Below are 15,049 nucleotides of genomic sequence, written 5' to 3' on the forward strand. Positions count from 1 at the left end.
ATAAACAATATTATGTTGCACTCTTAGAGGAGCATAAAGTTCTGACTAGCAGATCAGCTGCTTTTGTAATGTTAATACTGTAATTACTTCCAGAGCTGCAATCTCAGTGTCTGTAAACATTGTTATCATTTAAACAAATTAGATAAAAATTTCACATGAAGAGGAAAAAAAAAAAAAGAAATTACATTTGTTTAAAATGAAAAAGATCCCACAAAGGAAAACAAAAAAACAAACAAAAAAAGCTCCACATAACTTGTTTTGCTTCAGCAAAACTGGTATGAGAATGGAACAATGCAGATTATTCAACATATACATAATATACAGGGTGGCCGAAATGTAGGTATACACATCTGAGGAAGATATACGTTTAATGATAATCAGTGTTGAATTATTTTTCATTTTAAACAAATTGAATTTGTTTTTTGTTTTCCTTCATGTGACATTTTTATCTAATGCGTTTAAGTGATAACAATGTAGGCATACAGCTGGATCAACGAAATTAATCACAACAGATTACATGGATACACATACATACTGACACACAACATAGTGGCAGTTACATTTCAGGCATGTAAATATCAGTGTGGCAGTTGTAAAGAATTGTGGAATGCTGCAATTAGTGGAAGGCAGATAAAAGAATTCTAAAGTGGATTCTAAAGCAGCACTGGAAAACTATACTGTATTCCTACTTTTTGGCCACCCTGTATACAAGCATAATTCTTGTGCAAACCCAGAGCAGTAGTTTTAGTCAGTGAATGTATGTCAGTGGATGACTGTACAAATATCCAGCAGTCTGTATGTATCTGATCCCTTGATCCCATGATCTCTCCTATCGCACACAATATGCCTGCCTGGCTGTGATGAGAGTATAGATGCACACTGTGAGCTCCATCCATGCCAGCTAGGATTATAACTGTACACACGCAGCCTGGGGGCGCGTCTCTCCCTCTCCCTCCCAAGCCGCTACCCCAGCGATGATCACCTGTTGCTGTTGCAGCCCGCAGTCCTCTAGCAGTGATCGGCTGCCGCCCCTATGGGACCCATCAGGACCAGGAGCAAGGACAGAGACCAGGGACTGGAGGCCGACCGACCGCCCGCCCGCAGACCACACGTTCTGACGTCATCCCGCTGCCGGCGCTCTGATGTCACGGGCCAGGGTGGGTCGGCTAGCTCCAGTGGAGCATGGAACCTGAGGGAGGAGGGGGGCAGCAGCATGGAACAAAGGATGGATGGATGGAGGGGGGAGGAGATGTCCAGAATGCTGCCTGTACCAGGAGAGGGTGAAACTGTGCACCCAATACATAACACACACACTATGATCTGTGTGAAGAGCACTGTATTAAATCTGCTGATTAAAACGAGTTTTTTTTTTTTTTAAAGTTGTCATGGTCACTTTTATTTGTTGTTACTTTTTGTGTTTGTCAAATAATTCCTAAAGTATTAGGATGTGGGGTTTGATTCATTAGAATGGAGTTTGCGAATAACTCTAACAGAGCATTGCCTGTCTTGTCACTTCTTTTGGTCGAAAATAAAGTGTCAAATGTAAAATTTGCGAAAAAGTGCCAGTTTTGGAAAGTTCTTTAACTTCCAAATACAGTCACAGCTTGCCTGTTTTAACATTTATGGAAATGCTTAGTGGACATGTATCTTACAAACACAATTGTAAATAACCAATAGGACTCCACTCTTATCTGGTCCCTAATGGAGCTTCCCTTTTCAGGTAGTGAAATTACAAGATCAATTGTTTGCTTTCTCAGGGGGTGTTTTAAGAGGGGATTGTAGCAGCTTCCTCTAGCAAAATATTGAGATTCTATAGTATTTAGTATTCATTTAGGAGTAATTAGGTTCTAAGTAATGGAGGGAATCTCTCTATGACCGTCTCTATTGATTCCCCTCTATTCACTCCCTTTGCAATGGTCTACTGAGACCTTTTTATTTATTTACTATTACCTTACATTTCTATTCTTCTAATTATCTAATCCTACTGAGATAAGAAATATAACTATTCCTTTAGGTTTAGTATTTTTAATACATAAGATCCTCTCGTTGTGCACAGGGCCGGATTAATGGAGCTGAAAGTTTTTAATTGCCTAATTACTTGATTGTATGAAAGGAACACTTCAAGGTAGGTTTATTTTGAAAAGTACTGTATAAAAAAAAAATTCCCTAACTGACACTGGAGGTCCTCACTCTCGTTGGGCTGCAAAGTAAACAAAAGAGCAAATGTATTTTAACCCGTTAACCCCTTAACACCGCAGCCAAATGTACAAGTTGTGAACAGAACAAAACGTAAACAAAACCTGGCATTTGCGCTATATGTCTGTCCAACCATAATTCACCTCTTTCATATTAAATGCACCCCCCCTTATTATATATCATTTTATTCAGGGGAAACAGGGCTTTCATTTAACATCAAATATTTAGGTATTAAACATAATTTAATATAAAAAATATATAAAAAATGGGAGAAAAAAAGATTTTTTTAATTTTTTTTAGTTCTATGTGACATTTTAACTGTGGATGTCAAAATACTGTTTGCTTTTACTGCAATACAATACACATATTTGTATTCAGCAATGTCTCACGTGTAAAACAGTACCCCCTATGTACAGGTTTTATGGTGTTTTGGGAAGTTACAGGGTCAAATATAGCGTGTTACATTTGAAATTGAAATTCGCCAGATTGGTTACGTTGCCTTTGAGACTGTATAGTAGCCCAGGAATTAAATTTACACCCATAATGGCATACCATTTGCAATAGTAGACAACCCAAGGTATTGCAAATGGGGTATGTCCAGTCTTTTTTAGTAGCCATTTGGTCACAAACACTGGCCAAAGTTAGCGTTAGTATTTGTTTGTGTGTGAAAAATGCAAAAAACGCCAATTTTGGCCAGTGTTTGTGACTAAGTGGCTACTAAAAAAGTCTGGACAAACCCCATTTGCAATACCTTGGGTTGTCTACTATTGCAAATGGTATGCCATCATAGGGGTAATTTTCATTCTTGGGCTACCATAGGGTCACAAAGGCAACGTAAGCAATCTGGCGAATTTTAATGTGAAAAAAATGAAACACAAGCCTTATATTTGACGCTGTAACATTTGAAAACACCATAAAACCTGTACATGTGGGGTACTGTTGTACTCGGGAGACTTCGCTCAACACAAATATTTGTATTTCAAAACAGTAAAAAGTATTGCAGCAATAATATCGTCTGTGTAAGTGCTGTTTGTGCGTGAAAAATGCAGAAAACGTCACTTTTACTGGCGATATCATCGTTGTAGTACATTTTACTGTTTTGAAACACTAATATTTGTGTTCAGCAAAGTCTCCCGAGTAAAACAGTACCCCCCATGTACAGGTTTTATGGTGTCTTGGAAAGTTATAGGGTTAAATATAGTGCTAGCAAATTAAATTCCCTATACTTTCGGCATGGGTTGTCAGGCAGGTCCCGCTAATTGTAATTAATTAGGATACCTAATTATGTAAAATTATTACATAAATATATGTGTAGAATTAATATATGTATATATATACATATGTGTATATATACGTATATATATATAATTTTTTTTAAAATATTTTTATTTATATATAGGTATATATACGTACATAGATATATATATTATGATATATATTATTTTGTTCTACGTGTATTTTGATATAAATATATATATATATATTATTATCACAATACAGTTAGAACGAAATAACACACATCTATATATTTTTTTATTATTTATTTTTAAATATTTTTTTAATTTTATTTTTTTACGTATATATTTTTTTAATATTATATATAAATATATATATAACAATAATTATATATATATTTAATCAGTATCAGTCTACGTGTAATTTGATATTAATATATATATATATATTTATTAATATTTAAATACACGTCGTGTATGTGTAAATGTGTGTGTGTGTGTGTATGTGTATATATATATACTTAGATCATATATATATAATACATATGATCTAAGTATATTTTATTTGTAACTGTAATTTTTTAAATTTATTTTTTGAACTAATATTTTATTTTTTTTACAGGACAGGGGGCAGATACAGTGTCAGCCAGTGATTTCACATCACTGGCTGACACACAGGATCAGTGATCACAGTGACTGCCTGTCACTGTGATCACCTCCTGCAGATTGGGTAATTGACCACAGGGGGGGAGTGCCTGGGTGGTACAAGCACTCCCCCCTTCCAATCTGCAGGGGGATCACTGTGCCAGTTACATGTGTCAGCCAATAGGCTGACACATGTAACACTGATCGCAGTGACAGGCTGTCACTGCGATCAGAGTGCTTTGAGATCGCAGTGACAGCCTGTCACTGCGATCAGACTTAGCAGATCGCGGTCACTGACCCCAGGGGGACTGCCTGGGGGGCCAGGTAAGTCCCCCGACCGCGATCTGCACAACGGGAAAGCCGCCGGCCGCATGTGTCAGCCGATTTGAAATCGGCTGACACATGCTGAATACTGGTCGCAGTGACAGCCTGTCACTGCGATCAGAGACTGCAGATCGCGGTCACCGGCCACAGGGGGGGTTGCCCGGGGGGCCAGGCATCCCCCCCGACCGCGATCTGCAGCGGGAGAATACCGCCGGCCACGTGGGCGGCATTAAAAGCGAGGACGTACTATTACGCCCGCCGGCGTTTAGAGCCGGTTTCTGCGTGGCGTAATAGTACGTCCTCCGGACTTAAAGGGTTAAGGACTGAGCCAAATGTACATGTTGTGATCAAAACAAAACGTAAACAAAAACTTGAATTTGCGCTATATGTCTGTTCAGGCCTTATTCACCTCTTTCATATTATGTGCACCCACACTTATCATATATCATTTTATGCAGGGGAAACATGGCTTTCATTTAACATCAAATATTTAGGTATGAAACATAATTTAATATGAATAAAATATATAAAAAATGGGAGATAATAAGAATTTTTATTAAAAACAAAATGTAGTTCTACATGAAATTCTAACTGTGAATGTCATAATACTGTTTGCTTTTACTGCAATAAAATACACATTTGTATTCAGCGATGTCTCACGTGTAAAACTGTACCCCCTATGTACAGGTTTTATGGTGTTTTGGGAAGTTACAGGGTCAAATATAGCACGTTAAATTATTATTTTTTTTTCACATTGAAATTCGCCAGATTGGTTACGTTGCCTTTGAGACCGTATAGTAGCCCAGGATTGAGAATTACCCCCATAATGGCATACCATTTGCAATAGTAGACAACCCAAGGTATTGCAAATGGGGTATGTCCAGTCTTTTTTAGTAGCCACTTGGTCACAAACATTAGCCAAAGTCCCGCAAATTGTAATTAATAAAATTACCTAATTATGTACAATTATTAATTAAATATATACATAGAAATATTATATATACACGTGTGTATATATATATATATATATATATATATATATGTGTGTGTGTGTGTATATAATTTATTAAAATAATTTTTATTTATATATAGGTGTATATATAGTGATATATACGTATATACTTATTATTATTATTATTTTATTATTTATATATCGCCAACAAATTCCTTATGTATATAGATGTATATATTATTTTGTTCTACGTGTATTTTGATATCAATATATATATGTATATATCCTATAGTTAGAACGAAATTACACACGTATATTTTTATTTTTACTTTTTTTTTAACATGTTTACATATATATTTTTTCTATTATATATAATTATAATTTTATATATAGATTTAATCAATATAATTCTACAGGCTGTCACTGCGATCATGTCAGGATTACTAGTTGATCCAGCACGTAGAATTGTGTCACAGATATGACTAATATGTAACGTATTACCGGACCTTAGAATGGCCGGACTTAACGTACCAAAGAATAGTCAGGATACTTGCCGAGGTCAGGGGATACAGAAAGAGACACAACTATAAGAGAAAGCCAGAAGTCAGGGATACAGAATACAGGGAAGTCAAAATCAAAGTCAAAGTAAAAAAATAGAAGAAACTTGAATCAGGAACGCGCTCTCAGACAACCACAAGGGAAACCACGACAGGGCACTGAGCAGGATGAGAACTGGGCGTAAATAACCCTCCTCTAGATCTGATAGGCTGTAACCGGCCTTTGACCCCAAAGGCAGTTACCAGGTTCACATTTGCATAATTGCTGCTCAGCAATAACCCTTCTGTGGATTTGGTTGCTGCTCGGCACAACTTTTCCTGTGTGGACAGTAAATGCCATTATCCACATTTTTATAAGCGGATGAATACGTGACAGATCACAACGCCCGCCGTCCTTAAGGGGTTAAGGAGACATGTATTTGCATATAACCAATGTTTTAGTCAAACTACCTAGATGTATTAACAAATGTTTGGTAATGGGACTGAAATGGTGAATGTATCCTGTTGCACAGCTGTAAAAAACAAATTACGTTATCTTGTTGATTCTGAAGTCCTATTCACACACAGTCACATATAGTCACAGGCAGACATTCACACAGAGTCACAGGCAGACATTCACACACACAGTCACAGACAGTCAAAGGCAGGGATTCACACACACAGTCACAAGCAGTTTCACACACACACACACACACACACTCTTTCTCTCTATCTCTCTCTCTCTCTCTCTTACTTACTGGTGGAGGAGTGGAGTCAGTGAGTCCCTGGTGTGGGTCCTTCCCCCACCGACACATACAGACACAAACACATTCACACACCCCCGACAGACACATACATACAGAGACACAGACACACACATACATACACAGCCATACATACAGATACACACATACAGAGACAGATACACACATACAGAGACACACACATACAGAGACACAGACATACAATCATACACACATACAGAGACACATACACACACACACATACAGAGACAAAGACATAGACAAACATACACACAGAGACACACATACATACAAACACAGAGTCACAGACATACATACGGATACGGATACACACACACAGAGACAGACACACATACAGAGACACAGACACACATACACACACACAGACATACATACGGATACACACACACACACAGACATACATACGGATACACACACACAGAGAGACAGACACACATACAGAGACACAGACACACATACATACACACATACAGAGACACAAAATGTTTCCTACCATGTGTGACTTCCCTGGGGTCCAGTGGTGGCTCAGCCTGATGGGAGTCAGAGTTCTCACTCTGACTCCCTCCTCCTTTCTGTTTCCTCCCGCGCGGGCTCTCAGTATGCTGGGAGGAGTGACGTGCGGTCACTTCCTACCAGCGTGTGATGATCTCATCACAGGGGATCCGGTCGCGCTCTTAAAGCGCTCGGCGCAGACCGGGCCCCCTTACAATCCATGTCCATCGGGTGGCCCTGACAGCATGGGCCACCCGATGGACCCCTTAACATGCGGGCCGCAAAGCATGGCAGCTGCTACCCGGTCGCGGGGGGCCGCAGGGCGGCCGGGCCCCCTGGAGTGCCGGGCCCGGTCGCAGCTGCGACCCCTGCGACTGCGGTACGTACGCCACTGCCTGTGACTATCTGTGACTGTGTGTGAATGTCTGCCTGTGACTATCTGTGACTGTGTGTGAATGTCTGCCTGTGACTATCTGTGACTGTGTGTGAATCCCTGCCTGTGACTATCTGTGACTGTGTGTGAATCCCTGCCTTTGACTGTCTGTGACTGTGTGTGAATGTCTGCCTGTGACTGTCTGTGACTGTGTGTGAATGTCTGCCTGTGACTGTGTCTGTGAATGTGTGTGAATGTCTGCCTGTGACTGTGTGTGTGAATGTCTTCCTGTGACTGTGTGTGTGAATGTCTTCCTGTGACTATCTGTGACTGTGTGTGTGAATGTCTTCCTGTGACTATCTGTGACTGTGTGTGTGAATGTCTTCCTGTGACTATCTGTGACTGTGTGTGTGTGTGAATGTCTGCCTGTGACTATCTGTGACTGTGTGTGTGTGTGAATGTCTGCCTGTGACTATCTGTGACTGTGTGTGTGAATGTCTGCCTGTGACTATCTGTGACTGTGTGTGTGAATGTCTGCCTGTGACTATCTGTGACTGTGTGTGTGAATGTCTGCATGTGACTATCTGTGACTGTGTGTGAATGTCTGCCTGTGTCTATCTCTGACTGTGTGTGAATGTCTGCCTGTGGTTATCTGTGACTTTGTGTGAATGTCTGCCTGTGGTTATCTGTGACTGTGTGTGAATGTCTGCCTGTGGCTATCTGTGACTGTGTGTGAATGTCTGCCTGTGGCTATCTGTGACTGTGTGTGAATATCTGCCTGTGGCTATCTGTGACTGTCTGCCTGTGGCTGTCTACCTGTGACTGCGTTTGTGACTGTCTGCCTGTGCCTGTGTGTGTGTGAATGTCTGCCTGTGACAGTTTACCTGGGACTGAGTGTGACTGTCTGCCTGTGACTGTGCATGAGACTGACTTTTGGTGACTGTGTGTGTGACTGTCTGCCTGTGCCTGTATGTATGAATGTCTGCCTGTGATTGTCTACCTGGGACTGTCTGCATGTCACTGAGTGTGTGTGACTGTGTGCTGCCTGTAACTATGTTACAGTCTGCCTGTAATTGTGTGTGTGTGTGTGTGAGACTGTGTGTGTGTGAGACTGTCTGCCTGTAGCTGTGTGTGTGTGACTGTCGGTCTTTAACTGTGTGTGTTACTGTCTGCCTGCAGCTGTGCGTTTGACAGTGTGCAAGTGACTATGTGTTTGGTATGGTGTGCATGTGGCTGTATTTGACAGTATATGCGTATAACTGTGTACATCTGACTGTATCTGACTGTCTTCGCCCTGCAGTGAGTCGGCACATAACATCATCCAAGCATCGGCGTCATATTACAGGATGTGCAAGGGACGTGTGCATGAAGAGCACAGAGATCCCAGCAGCAACCACTGACTACCAGGGACTGAGGATCCACTCTAGCCCTCCCAGAGCAAGGTAGGGAGGCTGGGTGGACCTCTTAATTATTAAATGTGTGCATGTATGTGATGTTTGCGTGTGTATATCTAATTATGTGTGTTTGTAATTGTATGTGTGTGGGTCTGTGATTGTGTATGTCTGTGTTTATGTGTGTGGTTGTGTGTGTATCTCTGTAGTTAAGTGTGTGTGTGTGTGTGTGTGTGTATGTATATATATATATACACACACACACACACACACTTAACTACAGAGATACACATACAACCACACACATAATCACAGACATACACAATCACAGACCCACACACATAAACACAGACATACACAATCACAGACCCACACACATACAATTACAAACACACATAATTAGATATACACACGCAAACATCACATACATACACACGTGTATATATAAACATACACACACACACACACAATCACAGATATACACACAGACATACACCTATTGTGTTATTGTGTGTGTATATAAATGTGTATGTGTTTGGTACATAGCTCCCTTATTTGGTGTCCTTAAATATTGCAATCCCACATAAGGATAACAAATAAGGGCGTTATCTACTAAACAACTGAAATTAGGAAAAGGTTTTTTTTTTATTATTCATCTTTTAGCTGTTTAGTTGATAATTCTCTAAATTGGTGTCCTTATGTGAGATTTCCATATTTAAAGATACCAAATTAGAGTTCTGTTTAGCAGATAGCTCCCTTATCCTTATTTGGTGTCCCTAAATATGGCAATCCCACATAAGGATAGCAAATAAGGGAGTTATCTGATAAACAAAGATCGACTTTAAGAGGTGTCAACTAGCCCACGAACAAGAAATCTGGATGGCTAATGTGAATTATATGCAAATTTGTTGACTGATGCCAACGTGCACTGCATGCTGCCAATGGCAGCACATTACCCTTAGTGAAAAGTTTTAGTGCCCCCCCCCCCCCCAGTTTGGATTGTGGTATCTTACCCCCTATATGTTGTTCCTATGTGTCCATGTATCTGCATGTGTGTCAGTGTGTATTTAGGTGTGTGTGTATGTGTATATGTGCATACATCTCAGAATCTCGCCAACACTACACACAAATACACCCATGCATTTCAACGTCACCACTATATATAACCACACCACTGCCTTCAAAAACCACACTAAAACCTGCATTCAAATGCCAACACCACATACAGACACACATCCTACATTCACGCAAACATACTCCATACAAAAACATGCTTACATTTAAAAACATAAACACTGCTTAGTGCTAAATACATAAAAAAAAAAAATGTGGTTGCTTTTTACATTTTAAAGTTGGGGGGTGGAGGGGGGTGCCAAAAATAGGACCCGCCCCGGGTGCCAAATGCTCTAGGTACGCCCCTGTCTGTTGATTCATGCATTTAGGCACGAACGGGCCATTCGTGGGTTTTTCCCATTCGCACCTTTTCCTGTGCATAGCGTCTGGTGGCTTGCACATGAACTGACCGTTCACGGCTGTCCGTTTGCAGGGTTTCCCGTTCTCACACTGTGTTCGGTAGTTTTACGCGAACAAACCGTTCGCGGAATTCTCCATTCGTGTCTAATGACATTCCTTTTTACATCGTATGTTTTCCTGCAAACTCATTTCACAAGCTTTTTACACCATTTTAGCCCCGGTTCTCGTGATACCCGCGGCAGCTATCTTGTTGGTGTTGTTGTTCGTGGATTTTCCCATCACGAAGAGGCTCTCGGTGTTCTTCAGTTTTGCAGTCCAGCTGTGCTATGCATACTGTCAGGGACCTGGTCAGGTTGGTGTAATAACCCAGTATTCTGGCAAGGGGTGAACCAACATTTGGGTACTACCTAGAGTGCTGCTGAACGGAATCTGTATTTGCAATTCCGGTTTCCTGGGTGAGCCCCAGTGATAATAAGAGTCTGCTTAATTGCTGCAAGCCATTAGGCTGTGTGTAAGTTACGGCCCACGGCCTGTTTCATGTCCCTCCCAACCGGTCCCTATACCTCTCCTACGTGTACCTGGTTATTAAAGTTACAATATATATATATATATATATATATATATATATATATACATACATATAGCCCTAACATGGAAGATACCCAGAATCCCATGGCTCCAGGCTATGATTAACACAGCGGTGGCCGCATCCCTGGAGAAGGCTATGGCCTCTGATTCTATCAAGCCAGCTCCTCAACGCTCCCTAGGCAGGGAAGACTCAGATGAGTCTAATGATTCCTCCAGAGAGAGGGTACGCCCGGTGAAATGCCATTGGAAGGAAAGGCCCTAGCCAGGGTAAGGCACCCCTCAAGCACAATAAGCGCCCAGCGCCCATGGCCTCCATGCCTATCCAGGATGATTCCTCGGACAAGGAGAAAGATATGCGTCACTCCCTCTCCATCTTGGATGAGTGGCAGGCAGAGGTCTCAGACTCTGACAAAGGTGATTGGGGCTCCTGATTCTGGGTGAGCCCCAGAGTAATGAGGATGCAGAGACGACGGACACATCCACTGCTCAGGACCAGGAGGTTTTTCTGGATGCTACGGTCAGAGGATGTTTGACCCCAGGAACATCAGAAATCCCCGCTCCGGGGAGTGGGCTCCATCAGAACACCTCCTTAAGTTTATGCACTTTTGGATACGGAAGCCCCTGGACAAACACGTCCGCAAGCGGTTGAGGGTTGAATGCCCCAGGCCATCACTAAAAGTGGCTTTTACACCTGAGTTCCACTGGCTCATGCTTGCATTTAGGGCACGTGGAGGTCATGACCCTCGCAAAGGGGTCAAAGGAGCTTCAGGGAAGCACAAGATAAACTCCTGAACGCGATGGGGCCACTGACTTGTGTAATGTACCTGGCGGATGATGCATACGTCCGGGCAGACTCTTTCCCTGCAGATATGGTGTGTGAATGGGCACACGACATTAGAGAATGAACCCAAAGAAGGTTTTGTTTTATGGGCAATACCAATGCGGCCCTCTAGACTGAGCCGCTCCGTGCAGCACTCTTCCGCATTGATCCCAAACTGGCGGATCTTGGGGCGAAAGACCTAGGCCCACAGGCCCAGGGAAAACTTTTTGGAGAGGCCTTCATGAAGGAATTAAACAAGCACGTAAACGTGTTCACCTCTTGAAACAGGGCCCGTACCTCCATGCACAGAGTCTTTAGAGGCAACCCCACCAGGGGTGTTTTTTCCAGGGCTGGTCGGCAAAGGGGACGTGCCACCAGCTGACTTGAACACCCACAACATTTATACCCGGAAGAAAGATATGCGTCACTCCCTCTCCATCTTGGATGAGTGGCAGGCAGAGGTCTCAGACTCTGACAAAGGTGATTGGGGCTCCTGATTCTGGGTGAGCCCCAGAGTAATGAGGATGCAGAGACGACGGACACATCCACTGCTCAGGACCAGGAGGTTTTTCTGGATGCTACGGTCAGAGGATGTTTGACCCCAGGAACATCAGAAATCCCCACTCCGGGGAGTGGGCTCCATCAGAACACCTCCTTAAGTTTATGCACTTTTGGATACGGAAGCCCCTGGACAAACACGTCCGCAAGCGGTTAAGGGTTGAATGCCCCAGGCCATCACTAAAAGTGGCTTTTACACCTGAGTTCCACTGGCTCATGCTTGCATTTAGGGCACGTGGAGGTCATGACCCTCGCAAAGGGGTCAAAGGAGCTTCAGGGAAGCACAAGATAAACTCCTGAACGCGATGGGGCCACTGACTTGTGTAATGTACCTGGTGGATGATGCATACGTCCGGGCAGACTCTTTCCCTGCAGATATGGTGTGTGAATGGGCACACGACATTAGAGAATGAACCCAAAGAAGGTTTTGTTTTATGGGCAATACCAATGCGGCCCTCTAGACTGAGCCGCTCCGTGCAGCACTCTTCCGCATTGATCCCAAACTGGCGGATCTTGGGGCGAAAGACCTAGGCCCACAGGCCCAGGGAAAACTTTTTGGAGAGGCCTTCATGAAGGAATTAAACAAGCACGTAAACGTGTTCACCTCTTGAAACAGGGCCCGTACCTCCATGCACAGAGTCTTTAGAGGCAACCCCACCAGGGGTGTTTTTTCCAGGGCTGGTCGGCAAAGGGGACGTGCCACCAGCTGACTTGAACACCCACAACATTTATACCCGGAAGCGGGCACAGGACAACAATACCCCTCTACCAGGGATCGGACAGAGACCGGGGAGGTCGCGAATGTGCCCGCGCAAGATTCCCCACAGGTAAGAGACCATCAGTTACATGTGCCTACTTTAACCATTACTGCCGGCTGTATTTCTCTTTTTTTCCAGAATTGTGACTAAACTGTCTGCAGATGCATGGGTGTTACAGACCACCAAAGGTTATCACATCGAACTTTAGATGTTCTCTATGCAGAACCACCCCCCTCACCCCCAGTGCCTCTCCACCATGGACGCTCATCTCATAGAATTGGAACTCTGCAAAATGCGCAAAAAGGGCGCAGTCCAACCTGCGCTCGGACGAAGGGACTTCTTCAGCAACATGCTTCACGTTCGCAAGAAAAACTGAGACTTCAGATCAGTGATCAATTTAAGTGATCTAAACGTACATGTTACATACCGTCACTTCAAGATGGAAGGAATCCACCTCCTCCGAGACGTCCTACAAGAGGTTTACGTGTCTGGTTTATATGTCTAAACCTCAAAAACACATACCTATCAACCCCAATTCACGAAGACAGTCACCTTTTCCTTCAGTTCCTATGGCACAGCATTCCATGGCAGTTCACTTGCCTCCCTTTCGGGCTCAGCTCTGCACCATGGTGTTTCACAAAGATGCTGAAGCCGGTGGAGCATGAGGGATCCGATGCATTATATACTTGGATGACATCCTCCTGTTCTGCTGGACAATCAACCTATTATCACAACATACCGGATATACGGTACACTTGTTGGAATCTCTGGGATTCATTGTCAACATGGCCAAGTCTGCACTGACTCCCACCCAGACAATTCAATTCCTAGGCTTCGAGATAGACTCCCGGTCCTGCACACTCCACCTTCTGTCTTCCAAATTTACGGCCATTCAGAAGGAGACCCGCAGGGTCCTTAGGCTCTACTTCATCCCGCTCAAGCAACTTGCCCGGATCATTGGCCTGCTGTCCTCCTCAATCCATGCCATATTTCCAGGCCCTCTGCACTATCGTGCCATGCAACGGCTGAAGACCTGCTTCCTCAGGCGAAACCCCACATACAACCAGCCGTTTCCGCTGACAGATGAGGTTTGTCAAGAACTCAAATGGTGGCTCAATTGCATGCAAGCATGGAATGGTCGAGCCATCTTTGGCAGCCACCTGTACTTCATACTGGAGTCAGACGCCAGCCGGTGGGGATGGGGATGGGGACGCATCCATGGGAGGAGCATGAACGACCCAGGAACTCATGATGCACATCAACTGCCTGGAATTGTTGGTGGGTTCCTTCGCCATCCGCAGGCTGGCAAAAGGGCAATCCAAATGCTGTATTCTCCTTTGGATGGACAACGTCTCTGCAGAATGTTACATCAATCATCTGGGAGGTATTCGCTTCCTGACATTGACAGAGTTAACAAAGGAAGTTTTCGATTATTGCCTTTTGGGAAACATCACAACCAGGGCTGAACATTTACTGGGGGAGTCAAACCTTACAGTGGATTGGTACTCCCGACACTGGAGAAACGCCAGGTACTAGCAATTAAACCCTCAGATATTTGCACGCCTGAACGACCGGAGACATCCACTCCTACTGGGCCTGTTTGCCTCACACAACAACCATCAACTACCAGTGTTTTACAGCTGGATCCCGGATCCAAAATGCACGACGGTGGACGCCTTCATGCAACACTGGCCAAGACAAGGGGCTTACGCTTTTCCCCCATTAGCAATGATTGCGGGAGTACTCCATCAAATACGGAGACGAGAATTACGATTCTCCTTCTGACACAGTTATGGCCGAGCTAGTCGTTAGAGCCTATGGGAGGAATTTGTTTCCCTTATCATTTTTAAGTTTAAAGTTGGATTTTCGTACAAAGTTATCCATTTGGTTATGGACTTGTGATGTCGCATTTGTCAAGAGGAA

General features: G+C 43.3%; 1 protein-coding gene across 10 annotated transcripts in view; it reads right to left on the reverse strand.

Moving 5' to 3' along the window:
- Positions 1–1,113, reverse strand: part of MPDZ (multiple PDZ domain crumbs cell polarity complex component) — a 157,406-nt gene extending 156,293 nt beyond the window's left edge. For all 10 annotated transcript variants that reach the window (XM_063455138.1, XM_063455143.1, XM_063455147.1 and 7 more), the window contains exon 1: positions 983–1,113. The gene's annotated coding sequence lies outside the window, so the exon portion shown is untranslated. The remainder of the gene's footprint in view (positions 1–982) is intronic.
- Positions 1,114–15,049: the final 13,936 nt, after the last annotated feature.

The sequence above is a fragment of the Pelobates fuscus genome, chromosome 5 (assembly GCF_036172605.1).
Source record: "Pelobates fuscus isolate aPelFus1 chromosome 5, aPelFus1.pri, whole genome shotgun sequence".
In the NCBI taxonomy this organism is placed as follows: domain Eukaryota; kingdom Metazoa; phylum Chordata; class Amphibia; order Anura; family Pelobatidae; genus Pelobates; species Pelobates fuscus.